Source organism: Anomaloglossus baeobatrachus, chromosome 5 (assembly GCF_048569485.1).
Source record: "Anomaloglossus baeobatrachus isolate aAnoBae1 chromosome 5, aAnoBae1.hap1, whole genome shotgun sequence".
NCBI lineage: Eukaryota > Metazoa > Chordata > Amphibia > Anura > Aromobatidae > Anomaloglossus > Anomaloglossus baeobatrachus.
Window position 1 is genome coordinate 305,872,131 of NC_134357.1, and position 19,129 is coordinate 305,891,259.

General features: G+C 41.6%; 1 long non-coding RNA gene across 1 annotated transcript in view; it reads right to left on the reverse strand.

The window, feature by feature from the left end:
- Positions 1-16,241: 16,241 nt before the first annotated feature.
- Positions 16,242-19,129, reverse strand: part of LOC142310030 (uncharacterized) — a 78,356-nt gene continuing 75,468 nt past the window's right edge. Inside the window, exon 3 of the long non-coding RNA XR_012754063.1 lies at positions 16,242-17,238. This is a non-coding gene — a long non-coding RNA (uncharacterized LOC142310030). The remainder of the gene's footprint in view (positions 17,239-19,129) is intronic.

A 19,129-nucleotide genomic window follows, 5' to 3' on the forward strand; every position in this document is an offset into this window, starting at 1 on the left:
AGGCGTGTCTGACTGCAACCAATAATGGGCGCCGGTGGGCTGGGAAAGCAGGGAATACCTGGTTGAATAATGACAGGCAAAAAAGAGAAAACTGAGTTTTATAGGGCCTAGCATAATCAAAGACAGACACGCACCCAATAATTATACAATAATTTATTAGAAGAAATAAATAAACAAACAGGGGCACTGTCATGTAAAGTAATGACATAAAATACTGACAATGGTTAGGGATACAGAAGAGTCAGAGATGTCCCATACTAGGACCTCAACAGCATCATATTGTATAAGGAAAATAGTTCCAACATTAAAGGGTGCAATGGATGGCCCCAGAAGTCAATGAAAAAGAGGGGGGGGCCCAGCATGGCACATATAGTAAAAGGGGCATATACCATTATTTAAAGTTGGAGCAAGTGCTTACCCATATATGGTGCCAATATGAACGCCGTATCAAAGGTCCAGGTAGTGGAGGGAAACGCCCCGACGCGTTTCGCAAATAGAGCTTCCTCGGGGGGCAGTGTGACCCTGTATGATGAACCCCCTATATATATAGTGGTGAGGATAATTCGTAATTGCCGCCGTTTTGAGCGCCGCATGCGCTGTGACAAAGCCCGAGTCCCGCGCATCACTTACGGGTCTCCCAACGGAAGTGACGCTCACAAGGGGAACGTCACCACACGCTGAACGGAGCTTCCTCAGTGCGCGCGAGAATTCCGGCAGCACAGGGCATGCGAATCACGCGCGGCCATATTGGATGCTGGCAGAACCATAGATAGGTAAGGAACGCAACCCAAAGTACAAATAACAGTGCACCATGATAATGAACATATTCCCCTGGTATGCGGTAAGGTCTAGAATGGGACACAGAGATAAGAAATGCCCCAAAGTGATATGTGTCCACCCCGATCCAGAAAGGCACAAATAAAATGCACGCATATGGGTTCAGACACCCATCGGGGCATAATGTATAAATGCCCCACAGACATTGTGAACCGCAAGGGATAGCTAATTATAATAAGGCTGGCACATATCAATCACCTACTGAATCAGGGCGGAGGCAAATCAAAAGGGGGACATAACAGTCTCCAGCAAACAAGTGGATAAATTTCATACATTATACAGAAAGTTCCATATAAAAGGAAAGACAATTCAAAGATGTATATAGTCATGCAAGCATATAATCAGAGTGTTCCCAAAGAGAAGAAAATACATGTAACATATATCAATTAATACAAACATGCAGAGGTTGTTATTATAAAGGTGTATATTAAAATATTAAAATAATCCAACAATGCATAGGAGCATTAGAGACATACTTAAGTACAACAACCTGATACAAAGACAGGACCAACAGGAGTGCACCATTATGAGTAGAGGGGGACCACAAAAAACTACCCCGGAATATCGTTTGATACCCACTGTACTTCCTTGGTTAGATAATACGCAAACATGGTCCTGTATTGGTTCAGGGTGGAAATAAGGAAAGAAAAACAGAAGTGAAAACAACAGGGGAAACATAGATACATACCTGCATCTACGTATCCTCCCCACAAAGACATATATTCAGAAAGCTGCACATAACCAATATAGTTCTACGCCTTCATGGGGAAGGAGACGCACATACACAGTCTTAGTAGCAAAATACACTCCCACATATAGAGCAAAATCTGTTTCGTGTACCGAGTGTCAATAACGATCAGTTCCTGAAATTTTCTTTGAGCATATGTTTCCCCTTTGTTTATAGATTCATTACTGAATGATGTGATGTATCTGATTCTATATGTGGGAGTGTATTTTGCTACTAAGACTGTGTATGTGCGTCTCCTTCCCCATGAAGGCGTAGAACTATATTGGTTATGTGCAGCTTTCTGAATATATGTCTTTGTGGGGAGGATACGTAGATGCAGGTATGTATCTAGGTTTCCCCTGTTGTTTTCACTTCTGTTTTTCTTTCCTTATTTCCACCCTGAACCAATACAGGACCATGTTTGCGTATTATCTAACCAAGGAAGTACAGTGGGTATCAAACGATATTCCGGGGTAGTTTTTTGTGGTCCCCCTCTACTCATAATGGTGCACTCCTGTTGGTCCTGTCTTTGTATCAGGTTGTTGTACTTAAGTATGTCTCTAATGCTCCTATGCATTGTTGGATTATTTTAATATTTTAATATACACCTTTATAATAACAACCTCTGCATGTTTGTATGAATTGATATATGTTACATGTATTTTCTTCTCTTTGGGAACACTCTGATTATATGCTTGCATGACTATATACATCTATGAATTGTCTTTCCTTTTATATGGAACTTTCTGTATAATGTATGAAATTTATCCACTTGTTTGCTGGAGACTGTTATGCCCCCCTTTTGATTTGCCTCCGCCCTGATTCAGTAGGTGATTGATATGTGCCAGCCTTATTATAATTAGCTATCCCTTGCGGTTCACAATGTCCGTGGGGCATTTATACATTATGCCCCGATGGGTGTCTGAACCCATATGCGTGCATTTTATTTGTGCCTTTCTGGATCGGGGTGGACACATATCACTTTGGGGCATTTCTTATCTCTGTGTCCCATTCTAGACCTTACCGCATACCAGGGGAATATGTTCATTATCATGGTGCACTGTTATTTGTACTTTGGGTTGCGTTCCTTACCTATCTATGGTTCTGCCAGCATCCAATATAGCCGCGCGTGATTCGCATGCCCTGTGCTGCCGGAATTCTCGCGCGCACTGAGGAAGCTCCGTTCAGCGTGTGGTGACGTTCCCCTTGTGAGCGTCACTTCCGTTGGGAGACCCGGAAGTGACGCGCGGGACTCGGGCTTTGTCACAGCGCATGCGGCGCTCAAAACGGCAGCAATTACGAATTATCTTCACCGCTATATATACAGGGGGTTCATCATACAGGGTCACACTGCCCCCCGAGGAAGCTCTATTTGCGAAACGCGTCGGGGCGTTTCCCTCCACTACCTGGACCTTTGATACGGCGTTCATATTGGCACCATATATGGGTAAGCACTTTCTCCAACGTTAAATAATGGTATATGCCCCTTTTACTATATGTGCCATGCTGGCCCCCCCCCTCTTTTTCATTGACTTCTGGGGCCATCCATTGCACCCTTTAATGTTGGAACTATTTTCCTTATACAATATGATGCTGTTGAGGTCCTAGTATGGGACATCTCTGACTCTTCTGTATCCCTAACCATTGTCAGTATTTTATGTCATTACTTTACATGACAGTGCCCCTGTTTGTTTATTTATTTCTTCTAATAAATTATTGTATAATTATTGGGTGCGTGTCTGTCTTTGAGTATGCTAGGCCCTATAAAACTCAGTTTTCTCTTTTTTGCCTGTTATGCTATATTGAGTGGCCGCTCATATTTGACTGGAATTCCATCTGTCATCCCTTTTAACTATTCACTGATTGAATAATGAGCGGCAGCCATTTTCAAAAGAGGAAAAGCCGCCGTAGCTTTGTGACAGCCGTGCAGCGCCGCGCCAGTGATTGGTGAGTAGGAAAGAGAGGGGGATTGTGCTGGGGACGCAGGATGCATGCAGATACGCAACGTGTGCACATAGCCTTACTGTGAAAAGCCACGCTTTTGGTGATCGAACCGTTATCGAATGATAACTCGAACTGCCGAACTTGAAGAAAATCATTCGAGTTCGTCGAATGACTCGAACACCGTCCAAAATCACTTGAATTTGAAATTGGCGAACGGATCGATTCGAACATCGCTCATCTCTAGTTATGAAGGTACAAGGGTTCAAAGTTTATCAGCAATTTATCATGTTTCCAACAAAATTTACAAAACCATTTTTTTAGAGACCACATCACATTTGAAGTAACTTTGAGAGGCATAGGTGACAAGAAAATACCCAAAAGTGACACCATTATAAAAACTGTACACCTCACACTGCTCAAAACCACATCCAAGAAGTTTATTAAAACATTAAGTGCTTCACAAGTACCAATGCAATGTGAAAGGAAAAAATAAAAATTAACTTTTTTACACAAAAATGTTATTTTAGTCATACATATTTGCTTTTTCACAAGGATAACAAGAGAAAATTCACCATACAATTTGTTGTGCAATTTCTGCTGAGCCTGAGTATGCTCACATTTCATGGACATTTACAGTAGAGGTGCACGGTAGGGCTTGGAAGGGAAGGAGCGCCATTTGAACTTTTGAAAGCAAAATTAGAATCATTAGTGAGCACCATGTCACGTTTGAAGAGCCCCTGAGTTACCTAAGCAGTAGAAACCCACCACAAGTGACCTCATTTTGGAAACTAGACTCCTCAAGGAATTTATCTAGATAGTTGATGACCACTTTAAACCCCTAGGTGCTTCACAGAATTTTATAACATTGAGCCATGAAAATGAAAAAATACTTTTTTTTACCACAAAAATGTTGTTTTAACACAATAGCTTTCATTTTCACAAGGGTCACAGGACATAATGGACCACATGATTTGTTGTGCAATTTCTTCTGAGTTTGCCAGTACCCCATATGTGGTCAAAAACTACTTCTGAGGCACAGTGCAAAGTGAAGAAGGGGAGGAGTGTCATATTTGAGATGAGTTTTAGTTTGACTTGTTTGCGGGTGCCATGTCAGATTGGCAACACCCCTGAGGTGCCTAAACAGTGGCGCTCCCCCACAAGTGACCCCATTTTGAAAACTAGACACCTTAAGGAATTTATCTAGATTCTTGGTATGCACCTGGAACCCCCAGGTGCTTGACGGAAATTTATAACATTGAGCCGTGAATATGAAAAAATACATTTTTAACCTAAAATATGTTTCTTTAGCCACAAATGTCCAATGTTCACAAGTGAATAGGTAAAAAAGGCACCATATTATGTTACACAAATTCTCCTGAATGTAGCAATATTTCACACTTGACTGTACAGTACTGCTTGGCTGCGCCACAGGGCTCAGTAGGGAAGGATTTCCATTTGAATTTTGAATCACAGATTTTCCTAGAATAGTTTGCAGACTCCATTTGCAGAGCTCTTAAGTGCCAGAACAGAAGAAATCCCCCTCAACTGACCAAATTTTGGAAATTACACCCCTCTGAGAATTCATCTATGAGTGTAGTGAAGATTTAGCCTCTGGAAAACATCCATGGTGTCAACCGCAGTGAATCTTGCAGAATTAAAAATTGCAAATAAGTCCTTGTTGTGCACAATACATTGTTTTGCCCGTATATTGTGCCCAGCTCGTGCTTCTGGAAACCTGCACCCCATACATTTAGGCAGGCTCTCTTGATTACAATAATGCAAAGCATGTGGATGCTAACCATGGTTTATGCACATTGTGGGGCTCAGAAGAGAGTAGAGCAATTGGATTTGGGGGGTGCAGAGTTTGCTGGATCTTTTTTTTTTTGAGGGAGGAAGCCATAGTGTTTTTCAAGAACCTTTCTGCTGCCAGTAACATGGAAACTCCTATATTTCCATTAACAGAGGGCAGCCCTGAATGGGGACTTGTGTTTTCATGTGTTGAGTTGAATGCTATTTGGTGATGATTTTGCTATAGAACATTTTGCATCATTCACATTTATCTTGTGCTCCATGCTGAGCACTTTCATCGGGGTTTCCATCTACATCTTCAAAATACATGGTTCAGGTACTGAATGGTGGAATTGTACTGAACAATATAGCATGTTGGATGCAGAGAAAACACGCTGCTTCGAAAACACTGCTAACACTGATCATGGGCATGCAACCTTAGGACTCTTTCACATGTTTGTGAAAAATCACGCACGTTTTTCACGGACGTGTCAGAGGTGCGTTTTGCCCTCTGAGACCCATGTTTATGGGCTACGTGTGTTCTCCGTGGAGAACGGGAACTTTCTACTCACCTATCCCTGACGTCGCTGTCCGTGTTGCTGATCTTCGGTCTCCGGTCCTGCCAACTCCCCGCTGCTGCTGCTTCCGGCCGCAGTGAAGTGAATATTCAATGAGCATAATGAGCGGCGTTCGGCAGCAAGTGACAGCAGCGGCAGAGACTGCAGGGCAGGAGAAGGTGAGTAAAGGTTTGCTTTTTTTCTCACACACATGGCATCTCTCCGGTGCGTGTCACACGGAACACGTCCGTGTGTGTTACGTATGACATGTTTGCGTTCCTTGTGACACCCGTGATGGCGGAGAGAAAACGGACATGTCGGTGTGAGAAACACACGGACACACGTAAGTACGGAACGAACACACGTTCCGTGCGCAAATACTTACGTGTGTCCTAAACCATAGGAATACCTAGGTTTACATGTGTACGTGTCTCCGGTACGTGAGAAAACTGCCAAACACGTGCGTGTGAAGGGGGCCTTACATGTATTCCTCAGTTTAAGTGCCCAGTGTAGAGTTCAGGATAAATATGAGCCGCGCTGTACTCAGATCTTTTAGAGGCAGAATGAACAAATCAACAGCAGTTGAAAAATTGCCTTTATTTTTTACGCCATTCAAAGTGCAATATAAATGATTAGGTGACTTTGTCTAGTCAGTATCCTAACAATGATACAAGATTTATATTTTTTTAGGTTTGTTGATTATCACACTAAAAATGCTTTTTTTTTTTTTTACAAAATAAAGGATTTTTCCATCAGTGAATATTGTAGGCTATAGTTTTCTTTATTTTTCTGACTAAAGAGTCATGTGAGGGCTTGTTTTTTGCAGGATTTGAAGATTTTATTGGTACTATTTTGGACCACATAATATTTTTGATCACTTTCTATTCCACTTTTTGTGAGACATAATCAAGAAGAAACAGCAATTCAGGAATTGGTTTTTTTTACGTTATTCACTGTGTCGTAGAAGTGACAAGACAGTTTTATTTTTCAGGTCAGTACAATTACAGCGGTATTGTTTATATAAAAAAAAAATCTATAACGAAGCTAACATTAAATTAAACAGAAATAAACTCTATACATTGTTAATGTGGTAAATGACTATTCTAGCTGCAAACATCTGGTTTTGAATGCAATATCTGCATAGGTGAATAGAGGCCCATTTCCAACAACCACCACTCCAGTGTTCTAATGGTACATTTTGTTTGCTGTGTTAGAAGGCTAATGGATGTTTAGAAATCCCTTGAAAACCCTTGCACAACTGTATGTTAGCACAGCTGAAAACAGTTTTGCTGATTAGAGAAGCTATAAAACTGACCTCCCTTTGAGCTAGTTGAGAATCTGGAGAATTACATTTGTTGGTTCCTTTAAACTCCCAAAATGGCCAGAAAAAGAGAACTTTCATGTGAAATTCGACAGTCTATTCTTGTTCTTCGAAATGAAGGATATTCCATGCGAAACATTGAAAAGAAACTGAAGATTTCCTACAACAGTGTGTATTACTCCCTTCAGAGGAGAGCACAAACAGGCTCTAACCAGAGTAAAAAGAGAAGTGGAGGGCTGCGCTGCACAACTAAGCAACAAGACAAGTACATTAGAGCCTCTAGTTTGAGAAATTGACGCCTCACAGGTCCTCAACTGGCAGCGTCTTTAAATAGTATCCGCAAAACGCCAGTGTCAATGACTATAGTGAAGAGGCGACTCGGGAATGCTGGCCTTCAGAGCAGAGTGGCAAAGAAATAGCCATATCTGAGACTGGCTAATTAAAAGAAAATATTAATATGGGCAAAAAGAACACAGACATTGGACAGAGGAATATTGGAAAAAAGTGTTATGGACAGAAAAATCGAAGTTTGAAGTGTTTGTATCACACAGAACATTTATGAGACGCAGAACAACTAAAAAATTGCTGAAAGAGTGCCTTCTTTCAAGCATAGTGGAGGTACTGTGATGGTCTGGGGTTGCTTTGGTGCTGCTAAAGTGGGAGATTTGTACAAGGTAAAAGGGATTTGAATAAGGAAGGCTATCACTCCATTTTGCAACGCCATGCCATACCCTGTGGACAGCGCTTGATTGGAGCCAATTTCATCCTACAACAGGACAATAACCCAAAGCATACTTCCAAATTATGCATGAACTATTTAGGGAAGAAGCAGACAGCTGGTATTCTATCTGTAATGGAGTGGCCAGCCCAGTCACCAGATCAACCCTATTGAGCTGTTGTGGGAGCAGCTTGACCGTATGGTACGCAAAAAGTGCCCATCAAACGAGTCCAACTTGTGGGAGCGGCTTCTAGAAGCATTGGGTGAAATATCTCCAGATTACCTCATCAAATTAACAGCTAGAATGCCAAAGGTCTGCAAAGCTGGAATTGCTGCAAAGGAGCATTCTTTAACGAAAGCAAAGTTGGAAGGAGAAAATTATTATTTCAAGGAAAAATCATTATTTCTAACGTAGTCAGAAATATAGAAGCGGTTATATACAGGTTACAGGTATGTGCGCTCTATTATGGTTCTGCTTTTAACTTTATCTAGGAGGCCGCATGGCACATGAAATACAGAATATAGAGTAGGACCCCCCTATTGAGATTTGCCGTGACGTTGGCAGGGGTGGCTCAAAAAATTGATCAATTATTTGCTAAAAATCTCATTTTTTTTATTGTAGTACAGTTGGAATAAATCTGTGAATTTTCACTTTTTATATGATGCATGCCAATTTCAGATCGTGCTGGCTCCCCTCTCTCTCTGTTTGGTCGTAGTTATGCTACAAATTCTGGTGGCCGGTCACCACCATGCCATGCACGCCTGATTTTGGTTTGCTATGTATTCCTCCTGTTGGTAGCTGTTCAGATTCAGTTACCTCACCCCTTTCCACAGGCAATGCTAATTAAGCACCATCTTGGATCTGGTCCGCCTTTATCAATGGTTGCTGTTTGGCACTGGGAGGATCAGTTCTGATATAGTCCTGGTATGGTGCAGAGCTTGCTCCACATGCTGGGACCTGGGCTGGTCTCTATCCACAAGTGCCTTTTTTGCAACATAGAAGCGGTTATATACAGGTTACAGGTACAGTTAGGTCCAGAAATATTTGGACAGTGACACAATTTTCGCGAGTTGGGCTCTGCATGCCACCACATTGGATTAGAAATGAAACCTCTACAACAGAATTCAAGTGCAGATTGTAACGTTTAATTTGAAGGTTTGAATAAAAATATCTGATAGAAATTGTAGGAATTGTACACATTTCTTTACAAACACTCCACATTTTAGGAGGTCAAAAGTAATTGGACAAATAAACCAAACCCAAAGAAAAAAAATGTATTTTCAATATTTTGTTGCGAATCCTTTGGAGGCAATCACTGCCTTAAGTCTGGAACCCATGGACATCACCAAATGCTGGGTTTCCTCCTTCTTAATGCTTTGCCAGGCCTTTACAGCCGCAGCCTTCAGGTCTTGCTTGTTTGTGGGTCTTTCCGTCTTAAGTCTGGATTTGAGCAAGTGAAATGCATGCTCAATTGGGTTAAGATCTGGTGATTGACTTGGCCATTGCAGAATGTTCCACTTTTTTGCACTCATGAACTCCTGGGTAGCTTTGGCTGCATGCTTGGGGTCATTGTCCATCTGTACTATGAAGTGCCGTCCGATCAACTTTGCGGCATTTGGCTGAATCTGGGCTGAAAGTATATCCCGGTACACTTCAGAATTCATCCGGCTACTCTTGTCTGCTGTTATGTCATCAATAAACACAAGTGACCCAGTGCCATTGAAAGCCATGCATGCCCATGCCATCACGTTGCCTCCACCATGTTTTACAGAGGATGTGGTGTGCCTTGGATCATGTGCCGTTCCCTTTCTTCTCCAAACTTTTTTCTTCCCATCATTCTGGTACAGGTTGATCTTGGTCTCATCTGTCCATAGAATACTTTTCCAGAACTGAGCTGGCTTCATGAGGTGTTTTTCAGCAAATTTAACTCTGGCCTGTCTATTTTTGGAATTGATGAATGGTTTGCATCTAGATGTGAACCCTTTGTATTTACTTTCATGGAGTCTTCTCTTTACTGTTGACTTAGAGACAGATACACCTACTTCACTGAGAGTGTTCTGGACTTCAGTTAATGTTGTGAACGGGTTCTTCTTCACGAAAGAAAGTATGCGGCGATCATCCACCACTGTTGTCATCCATGGACGCCCAGGCCTTTTTGAGTTCCCAAGCTCACCAGTCAATTCCTTTTTTCTCAGAATGTACCCAACTGTTGATTTTGCTACTCCAAGCATGTCTGCTATCTCTCTGATGGATTTATTCTTTTTTTTTCAGCCTCAGGATGTTCTGCTTCACCTCAATTGAGAGTTCCTTAGACCGCATGTTGTCTGGTCACAGCAACAGCTTCCAAATGCAAAACCACACACCTGTAATCAACCCCAGACCTTTTAACTACTTCATTGATTACAGGTTAACGAGGGAGACGCCTTCAGAGTTAATTGCAGCCCTTAGAGTCCCTTGTCCAATTACTTTTGGTCCCTTGAAAAAGAGGAGGCTATGCATTACAGAGCTATGATTCCTAAACCCTTTCTCCGATTTGGATGTGAAAACTCTCATATTGCAGCTGGGAGTGTGCACTTTCAGCCCATATTATATATATATAATTGTATTTCTGAACATGTTTTTGTAAACAGCTAAAATAACAAAACTTGTGTCACTGTCCAAATATTTCTGGACCTAACTGTATGTGCGCTCTATTATGGTTCTGCTTTTAACTTTATCTAGGAGGCCGCATGGCACATGAAATACAGAATGTAGAGCAGGACCCCCCTATTGAGATTTGCCGTGACGTTGGCAGGGGTGGCTCAAAAAATTGATCAATTATTTGCTAAAAATCTCATTTTTTTATTGTAGTACAGTTGGAATAAATCTGTGAATTTTCACTTTTTATATGATGCATGCCAATTTCAGATCGTGCTGGCTCCCCTCTCTCTCTGTTTGGTCGTAGTTATGCTACAAATTCTGGTGGCCGATCACCACCATGCCATGCACGCCTCATTTTGGTTTGCTATGTATTCCTCCTGTTGGTAGCTGTTCAGATTCAGTTACCTCACCTCTTTCCACAGGCAATGCTAATTAAGCACCATCTTGGATCTGGTCCGCCTTTATCAATGGTTGCTGTTTGGCACTGGGAGGATCAGTTCTGATATAGTCCTGGTATGGTGCAGAGCTTGCTCCACATGCTGGGACCTGGGCTGGTCTCTATCCACAAGTGCCTTTTTTGCAACATAGAAGCGGTTATATACAGGTTACAGGTATGTGCGCTCTATTATGGTTCTGCTTTTAACTTTATCTAGGAGGCCGCATGGCACATGAAATACAGAATGTAGAGTAGGACCCCCCTATTGAGATTTGCCGTGACGTTGGCAGGGGTGGCTCAAAAAATTTATCAATTATTTGCTAAAAATCTCATTTTTTTTATTGTAGTACAGTTGGAATAAATCTGTGAATTTTCACTTTTTATATGATGCATGCCAATTTCAGATCGTGCTGGCTCCCCTCTCTAACGTAGTCAATGTCTGGACTATATTTTCAATTCACAACTTATTTGATAAATAAAAGTATGATTTTCATGCAAAAGACAAAATTGTCTGAGTGACCCCAAACTTTTGAACTGTAGTGTATATGACTTTTTGATTGTGTTTTATTCCACTTTTTTTGTCAGCTGTATGATGAAAAGACATAGTTTTTGCTACGTTTTCTTATTTATTTTTTACTGTGTACACTGAAGGGGTTAACTAGTGTGGCCGTTTTATAGATTGGGTTTTTATGGACACGGCAATATCATAAATGTGTGTTTTTTTGTTTGGGTTTTTTATGTAAATTTGCATATTTATAGGATTTTTTTGGGTCTTTATTTTCAGATTTTTTTATACATATTTTTACCAACTTTTAAAACTTTATTTTACTTTTTTAATTACTCCCTTTATGGGAGTTTACTTTTCCACAGTCTGATCACTCCTATAATTCACTGCAGTACTCGATAGGTGCAATGTATTATAAGTATCAGTGCTGCACTCATAGCACTGACACTTCACCTCACATACCATGCATCTGGCATGGTCTGTGAGGCGATCCGTAGCTCAGTAACCCGGGGCCGTCATGGTGACTACTGACTACAGGGACCCAATTGCCAGGGAACGGTAAGCAATCCCTCTCCTTGCCTTCTGAATGTTGCAATCGCATTGATCACAGCATTTAGGGGAGTTAATCTGCCCAGTGCAGGCAAAGCTCCTGGCAAGGATAGTTGGTTTTTGGATGTAGCATCAGCCAGAGACCCGGCGGTGATCGCGGGAGTACAGTGCAGGAATCCCCGCAATCGCCATGACATAACTGTACGTCATATGTCAGGAACGCACCAACTTCTATGACGTACAGTTAGGTCAAAGTTCTTGAAAGAGTTAAACCAATTTTTTTTATACTTACTACTTACTGTATTTTTTGGATTATAAGACGCACCAGACTATAACAGACACCCCAAATATAGAGGAGGAAAATAGGGAAAAAAATATTTTTTATGTAAATATGAGGTCCGTCTTGTAGTCTTATGGTCTGTCTTGTAGGCCAAATATAGCTTACCGGGGAGCGGGGCCATAGGAGCAGGTGGCATCACAAGTGGGGCGAAGCTGGGAGAAGAGCGTGTTGTGGCGGTGCAAAGCAGATGCCATTGATCTCCACGAAATAGACGCGATGGGCTTCAGAAAGATGGCACCGGAGGTAAACTACCTCACGCTGCCAGTACACCCTCTCTTCCCAGCATCGCCCCACTCGTGCCGCCGCTTCCTGTGACTCTGCTTCACCACCTCTTTACATCCCCTGGTAAGCTACATTCCTCTTATAAGATGCACCCCCATTTTCTTCCTAATTTTGGGGGGAAGAAGTGTGTCTTATAATCTGAAAAACGCGGTATGTGCTTTGGGTTGTTTTCTTGCTGAATGACCCACATTCTCGAGATTCAGCTCATGGACAGATGTTCTAACATATTTCTTTAGAATTTGCTGGTACAATTCTGAATTTATTGTTCCATCATTGATAGCAAGCTGTCCTGTGACAGTCCAAAATTAAGTAAAACAGGCCACGGCCATAATATTATCATCACTGTGTTTTACAGATGGTATGAGGTTTCTATGTCCTAATGCAGCGTTTTCTTTCTTCACACATAACACTTTAACACAATTTAAACTTAAAGGGAATTAATCACCAGGATTTTTGTGTATAATATAATCTAAAGCCAGTGCTATACTGGGACTATCAGGCTGATTCTCTACATACCTGTAGTGGTCAGCTCGGATGTTTAAGTTTTGAAATCCAAAAAAGTAAAGTTTATAAAATGAGCAGCTTGTTGAGTGACAGTTGAAATGAAGCAGATCATATAATATTCATAGTTATTCCCTCCCCCTGTTAGAATTAGTATCAGTATTATACAAACGACTCACTTTTTCTGTTGCAGGACCTGTGGTGAGGTCATACCCATGTGACCAGAAGGGGCGGGGCCTCAGCCAACAAAGCTGGATACCAGGTCACATGGGTATGACCTTACACAGGTCCTGCAAGAAAGTGAATCATATGTATAATAATTATGCTAATTCTAACAGGGGAGGGGATAACTATGAATATATGATCTGCTCCATTGCAACTGCCACTCAATAAGCAGCTCATTTTATAAACTTTTCTTTTTTAGATTTCAAAACCAAACATCCGAGCTGACCACTACAAGTATGTATAGAATCAGCCTGATAGTGCCAGTATAGCTCTGGCTTTAGATTATATACAAAAATCCTGGTGATTGGTTCCCTTTAAAAGCTTTATTTGGTTTCATCTGTCCAAAAACCATTGCTCCAACAACCTTTTGATTTGTCTAAGACCCGCAACACACATACGTTTTTTTTGTACGTGTGTGGTACGTATTTGCACGTACCGGAGACACGTACACACGGAGACCCATGTTATTAAATGGTAGATGGCGCACACACGTAAAATCACACGTAACGTGTGTCCGTGTCATAAGTACGTGTGTGCGCTTTTCTACACGGACGACATGTCCGTTTTTGGCCGGCAGCACGCAGGCACGGACCCGCTATAGTCTATGGGTCCGTGCCTGCATGGACCGCACACGGAGTATGTCCGTGTTCAGCACGTATCGTCCGTGTCCGTTTTTAATCACGAAATCTGAAACACTTGTTACCAATCTATCAGGTCAATTGATGGCAAACAAAAACACCAGGATCTCATGATGAATGACTAACAACGTTAATTGGGTAAGAATGCGGGCCTTTATAAACGGACAGCACACGGACAGCACACGTACGTATTTTATGTCGATACGGACATTCCACATGCACACACGGCTCGCATACGCCATCACATGGATGCCATACGTACCGGAGAAACGCCCCTAAAAACGGAACATGGACCCGAAAAACGGACCATGAGACACGTACGTTTTTTTTGCGGAAGTGTGTTTTAGGCCTAAGGTAAAGAGGCTTTGAACATTAAAGGCAAGGTGTCGTCCAAAAAAAAATTTCAATAACTGAAAAAATGTAAAGTATTAATGTTTTAATGTTCTGTTTAAATATTTGTTTTCAATTGAGAAAAATATGAAAAAAATATTTAAAAGAAACCTGTTTGGCACCTGTTACCACGAGTAGTTCTGGGTACATATTGCTAATCCCTGCCTTCCCTGTATACACTAGCATAGATAAAGAGATCTTTAGAAAAAGTATCGTACGCTAATGAGTAAAAGGACTAGTCCCCTTGGTGTTAGTTCCCCTGGCTAGTTGGCCCCATTACCCCACAGTACACCACTGTGGGCCCCTGTAGATGTGCTAACATGCTAATGAATATGCAGCGTCACAGGATGATCTCACTCACCTCTCTGCTGCAATCGCTGCCCGATGCTGGATTTCGGCTCAGTGCGCATGACCCCAGAGTTTCGGGCATGCGTTTCAGTAACAATAAATAGAATTAAATAACAACTAAATAAACTGTGAGTTTAATTTTGTATATAATATACTTGATTCCATAACCACTATTATTAATACAAAAATAAAAAATCGCGATACCTTACCTTTAACATAAGAAGTTACTTTAGGTTCTTTTGTAATTTGGCAGACTATAGAGTGTTCTTGCTGGTCAACCACTTTTGGAGATGGTAAAAACATTTTTGAATTTTATCCATTTGTACACAATCTTTTTGACTGTGAATTGATGGAGTACAAACTCTTTAGAGATGGTTTTGTAGTCTTTTGAAGCCTGATTCACATTAAGGCTATGTGCCCATGGTGAAAGTGTCCTGTGGATATATCTTCAGGACATTCCGCAGCAGCTCCCAGAAATCCGCAGCACAACTTTGTCTGTTTCAATGCTGCGGTTTTATTGCAGAATGTCCTGCGGATATGCTGTGGTCATTCTGCATTGAGGATACAGTACCATGGCTTCGGCACTGCATCCTCAATGCAGAACAAGTGCTGGAGTGATTGGGGAGTTCATACTTGCCTCCATCACACAGCACTTCTCTCCGGCCGTGTCTGTCTGCACTTTGAAGGAGAAGTTGGGCGGGCCTGAACTAGCTCTGGCTGTCACATGACCGGAGCTTGTGCAGGCCCCGCCCACCTCCTGCTTCTGGCTCCACTGCGCTCCTCTGCACCGGAGGAAGTGACTCTGGTGTCTTCTATCAAGGCAGGTAAATATAGGATTGTGCGGGAAAAATCCGAAGAAATAATTGACATGCTGCAGATTTTTCCGCAGGGAAATCTGCATTATTTCCGCTGTGTAAAAAATGCAGTATGAGCACAGCACTGCCCAAATACCATAGAAATGGCTGGGGACTCAATGTATTGCGAATTTTTGAGAAATCCGCAGAATTTCCGCGAAAAACAATCGAGGCAAATTCTGCAAATTTTCCGCAGCGTGGGCACATAGCCTAACAGTCTCCTTTGTTCATGATCATGACATAAAACACTTCCACAAACATGTTTTGGGAAGATCAGATGTTGATAGATTCCTTTTCTTTAAGTACAAGTCTCCCACTTACACCTGATTGTCAAGTCATTGATTGAAAGATGCTAATTTCATTTTCACAGTGTCTATTTATTCTAAAGGTTCACATACTTTTGACACTCACTTACATGTCATATCGGATCATTTTGCACATTTAAAAAATGAAAAGTCTAATATTTTTGGCTAATTTGTTTTATTTGCCTTTGTTATGTAAACAGGTACAATAATGCAACAGCGTAGACAATGAGGAGACAACGATAGTGAACCAACTAAATATCTTTTGTACTGAATCAGGGAGTAGTGAAAATGATAGCAATGGTACAGATTATATCACAAGAAAAATACAGCAGTTCAGATGAATATGATATGAACACAATAGTATTTAAACACTATAGTTCTATATACTGTATATCATTAAATAACAGTTATGGTTCCTGATGCTTTAGTCCTAAAATCCTCTCGGTTCACGGACCACCTTCATTCTCTGAAGTGTGATCACAGTTTCTTCTTGATACTGTATATTCTCATAGGAAGTGACTGGTCACACAAATGGTTTTCTGGTATGGCCTTGTCATTTTTCTCTGAGGTCTGGTCTCTCTCAAATCTTCTCTTGGATCTGGTCTCTCTTGGCTCTGGTCTATCTTGTGTCTCCTCTCTGGTCTGGTCTCTCTCAGCTCTGATTTCGGGCCTAGTCTCTCTTGGGTCTTCTCTGTATGCCAACAACGCTGCTCACACAAAAGTCCTGCTACAGATTGAAGCGCCGACTCCTCCCCTTCTTAAAATTTCCAAGCCTTTTATAATAACTGAGCCACAGCTGTCACCTGACCCGGCATCTTCTTCAATCTCTCTGCTGAGAAAAGATACACTTCACTCTTAAGTTCCTGCTTGTCCTTTCTCTATAATTTTTGACCAGCAGATGGCGATGCTCGCTTAAGGGTCATTCCGTGTCAAGTGGACCAGTGGTCCCCACTCGACGTTCTCCGATTTTGCTGAAAATTTATAAGGAAGAAGAAGGAAGAATGTTCTCCTGAAAGTCTAAATTCAAGCTTAACATCCATTGGCATCTCTCCTCTGAAATATCCACGGGTAAGCCAAAAGGATTGCAACACGATTTTTGCAAATGCTCATATTTGGTCAAGAATGAAGCTTCATGGTGTAAACAGATTTGTGAATGTTCATCAAAATTTAGTCCCACTCGTCGACGCAGCAATTTCTGTTCATCCAATCCAAAGCTTGTAAACAATTTCAACTCATCCTTGCTATGGGTGAATGTCTTAAGGTGGCACTTTGAATTGTTCGCAAGGCCGATAGAGCACTGGGCCGATTCGTCATCAATTTCATTCTCCATCACTAAAAAATAAATAATATATGCATTAAAATGTAACAATAGTCAATAGGTTTATAGGTTTTTGATTATAATAGACATTGCTAGCAACAATACAACTCTGTAACATGTGATAAGAATCTGAAAATCAAACACAAAATCAATGCATTACGTGCATACATAACACCATGTTCAGTTGTTTTGTCATAGCCGGTAATAATTTTATCGCGTTTAGCAGCAAAAGTTGAGCTAGTATGCCAAATTTCAGCATCATAGCCAGTATAGAACTCTAATGGCTATGTGCCAAAGTTTGCAAAATCCTCTTAGCTGAAGCCGCAGGCTTGGGGGGGCCTCCAGTGAAAGGTCAACAGTGCCCAATATATTTGAGATCTGGCCCTAAAAATTTACAGAACCTCTTTTCAAACATACATGTACATCCTTATACATTTTCAGCAAAATCGGAGAACGTCGAGTGGGGACGATTTTTAAAACTGGTCCACTTGACACGGAATGACCCTTAAGGAAAACTGTTAGACATTAACTAAGTGAGTCTTCTCATTCGTCCACTTCCTTACATCTTCCTTGCATTTTCTTATCTAACTTTTGTACGTGTGTGAAAATCTGATGTCAAATGAATACAGAAATATGTAGTTCTGAAAGATTCACAAACATTCAAGCACCAACATAGTTTCAAGCATCAGTGTTTGTTCAGATTATTTTGTATATTATGCCTTATAAAGAGAGCTAAGGTGTCTCGCAATCTTGATGTTCATAATTTCTTTTATTTGACTAAGTTATTAATGAATAATAAAAGGGAAACAATGGTGAAAGCAACTGTTATATTAACTGGGTTAATAGATTAGGAGTTCACTTCAGTGAAGAAGATGATTGCGGGGGAAGAAATAGCATGACATAATATACTGTACATGTTTTACAAAAAGTTAAGATCCTGAAACTATATGTGGAAAATTGGCAAACAGCTTAAAATTAATAATCACAAAAGGCAGAAATCTACCAGGCAAAATAGGGCAATTTGAGGCCTGGGAACTGAGGAACAGATTTGATGTAGCTGATGTTGCTGAGACATGGCTAGGCACTTCACATGATTGGATTGTCAATCTTCATGATTCTACATAATTGGAAAGACAGCATGAACAGACAAGGTGTTGAAAAATATCTGTTGGTTAGAAGTTACAAAAAAAGTAACTGTGAAAAATGCAATTGTCTACAAATAACAAATATTGTGAGGATGTTAAAGGGGTTGTCCAGTCTAAAACGACAAGTCTGGAGTCGTTGTATGTGACTGCAGACTTGTGAATCCTTATCTTGTGCTCATTGCATGACACGAGGATCCTCCAGTGACAGCCCCGGGAACGGCAGTCATGTGACCACATGCTTGTGATATGCATAATCCTCGCCAGAATTCGACTAGACTGTTTCTGGCCTCGCATAATACACTTGCATTGAGCATGCCAGAAACAGTCTAGTTGGTTTCTGGCTCGAAGTATGTGTGACGCCCTGGACTAGCCAGGTAGTCACAAACACAACACCATACACACCCCTTCCCCGGACAGGTGAGACCAGTCACACAAAAACCCTTGTTGCCACCCTCCAGGTTTGATGTCCCCACCAGGTGGGGCGGAGTCAGGTGGTTGACTCCGCCCACCAAGAAGTTAACAGGCCTGGAGGCGGGAAAAACAGAGCAGTGAGTGGGAAGTGAGTTGGAGAGTGGAAGGATAGGAGAGAGGACACGCACAGCCGGACCTGGGATCAGGCCCGCCAGTGGAACTGCTTGGTGTCTGGGTCGGAGTCCAGGCACCCCCAGCAAGGTTGGCAGATGGTGGTGGCTGTCTGCAGGAGTTGTGAGTACGGTCGGTGGAACCGTAGGACCGGGGTCGGGCGGTGGCCCGCCGGTAC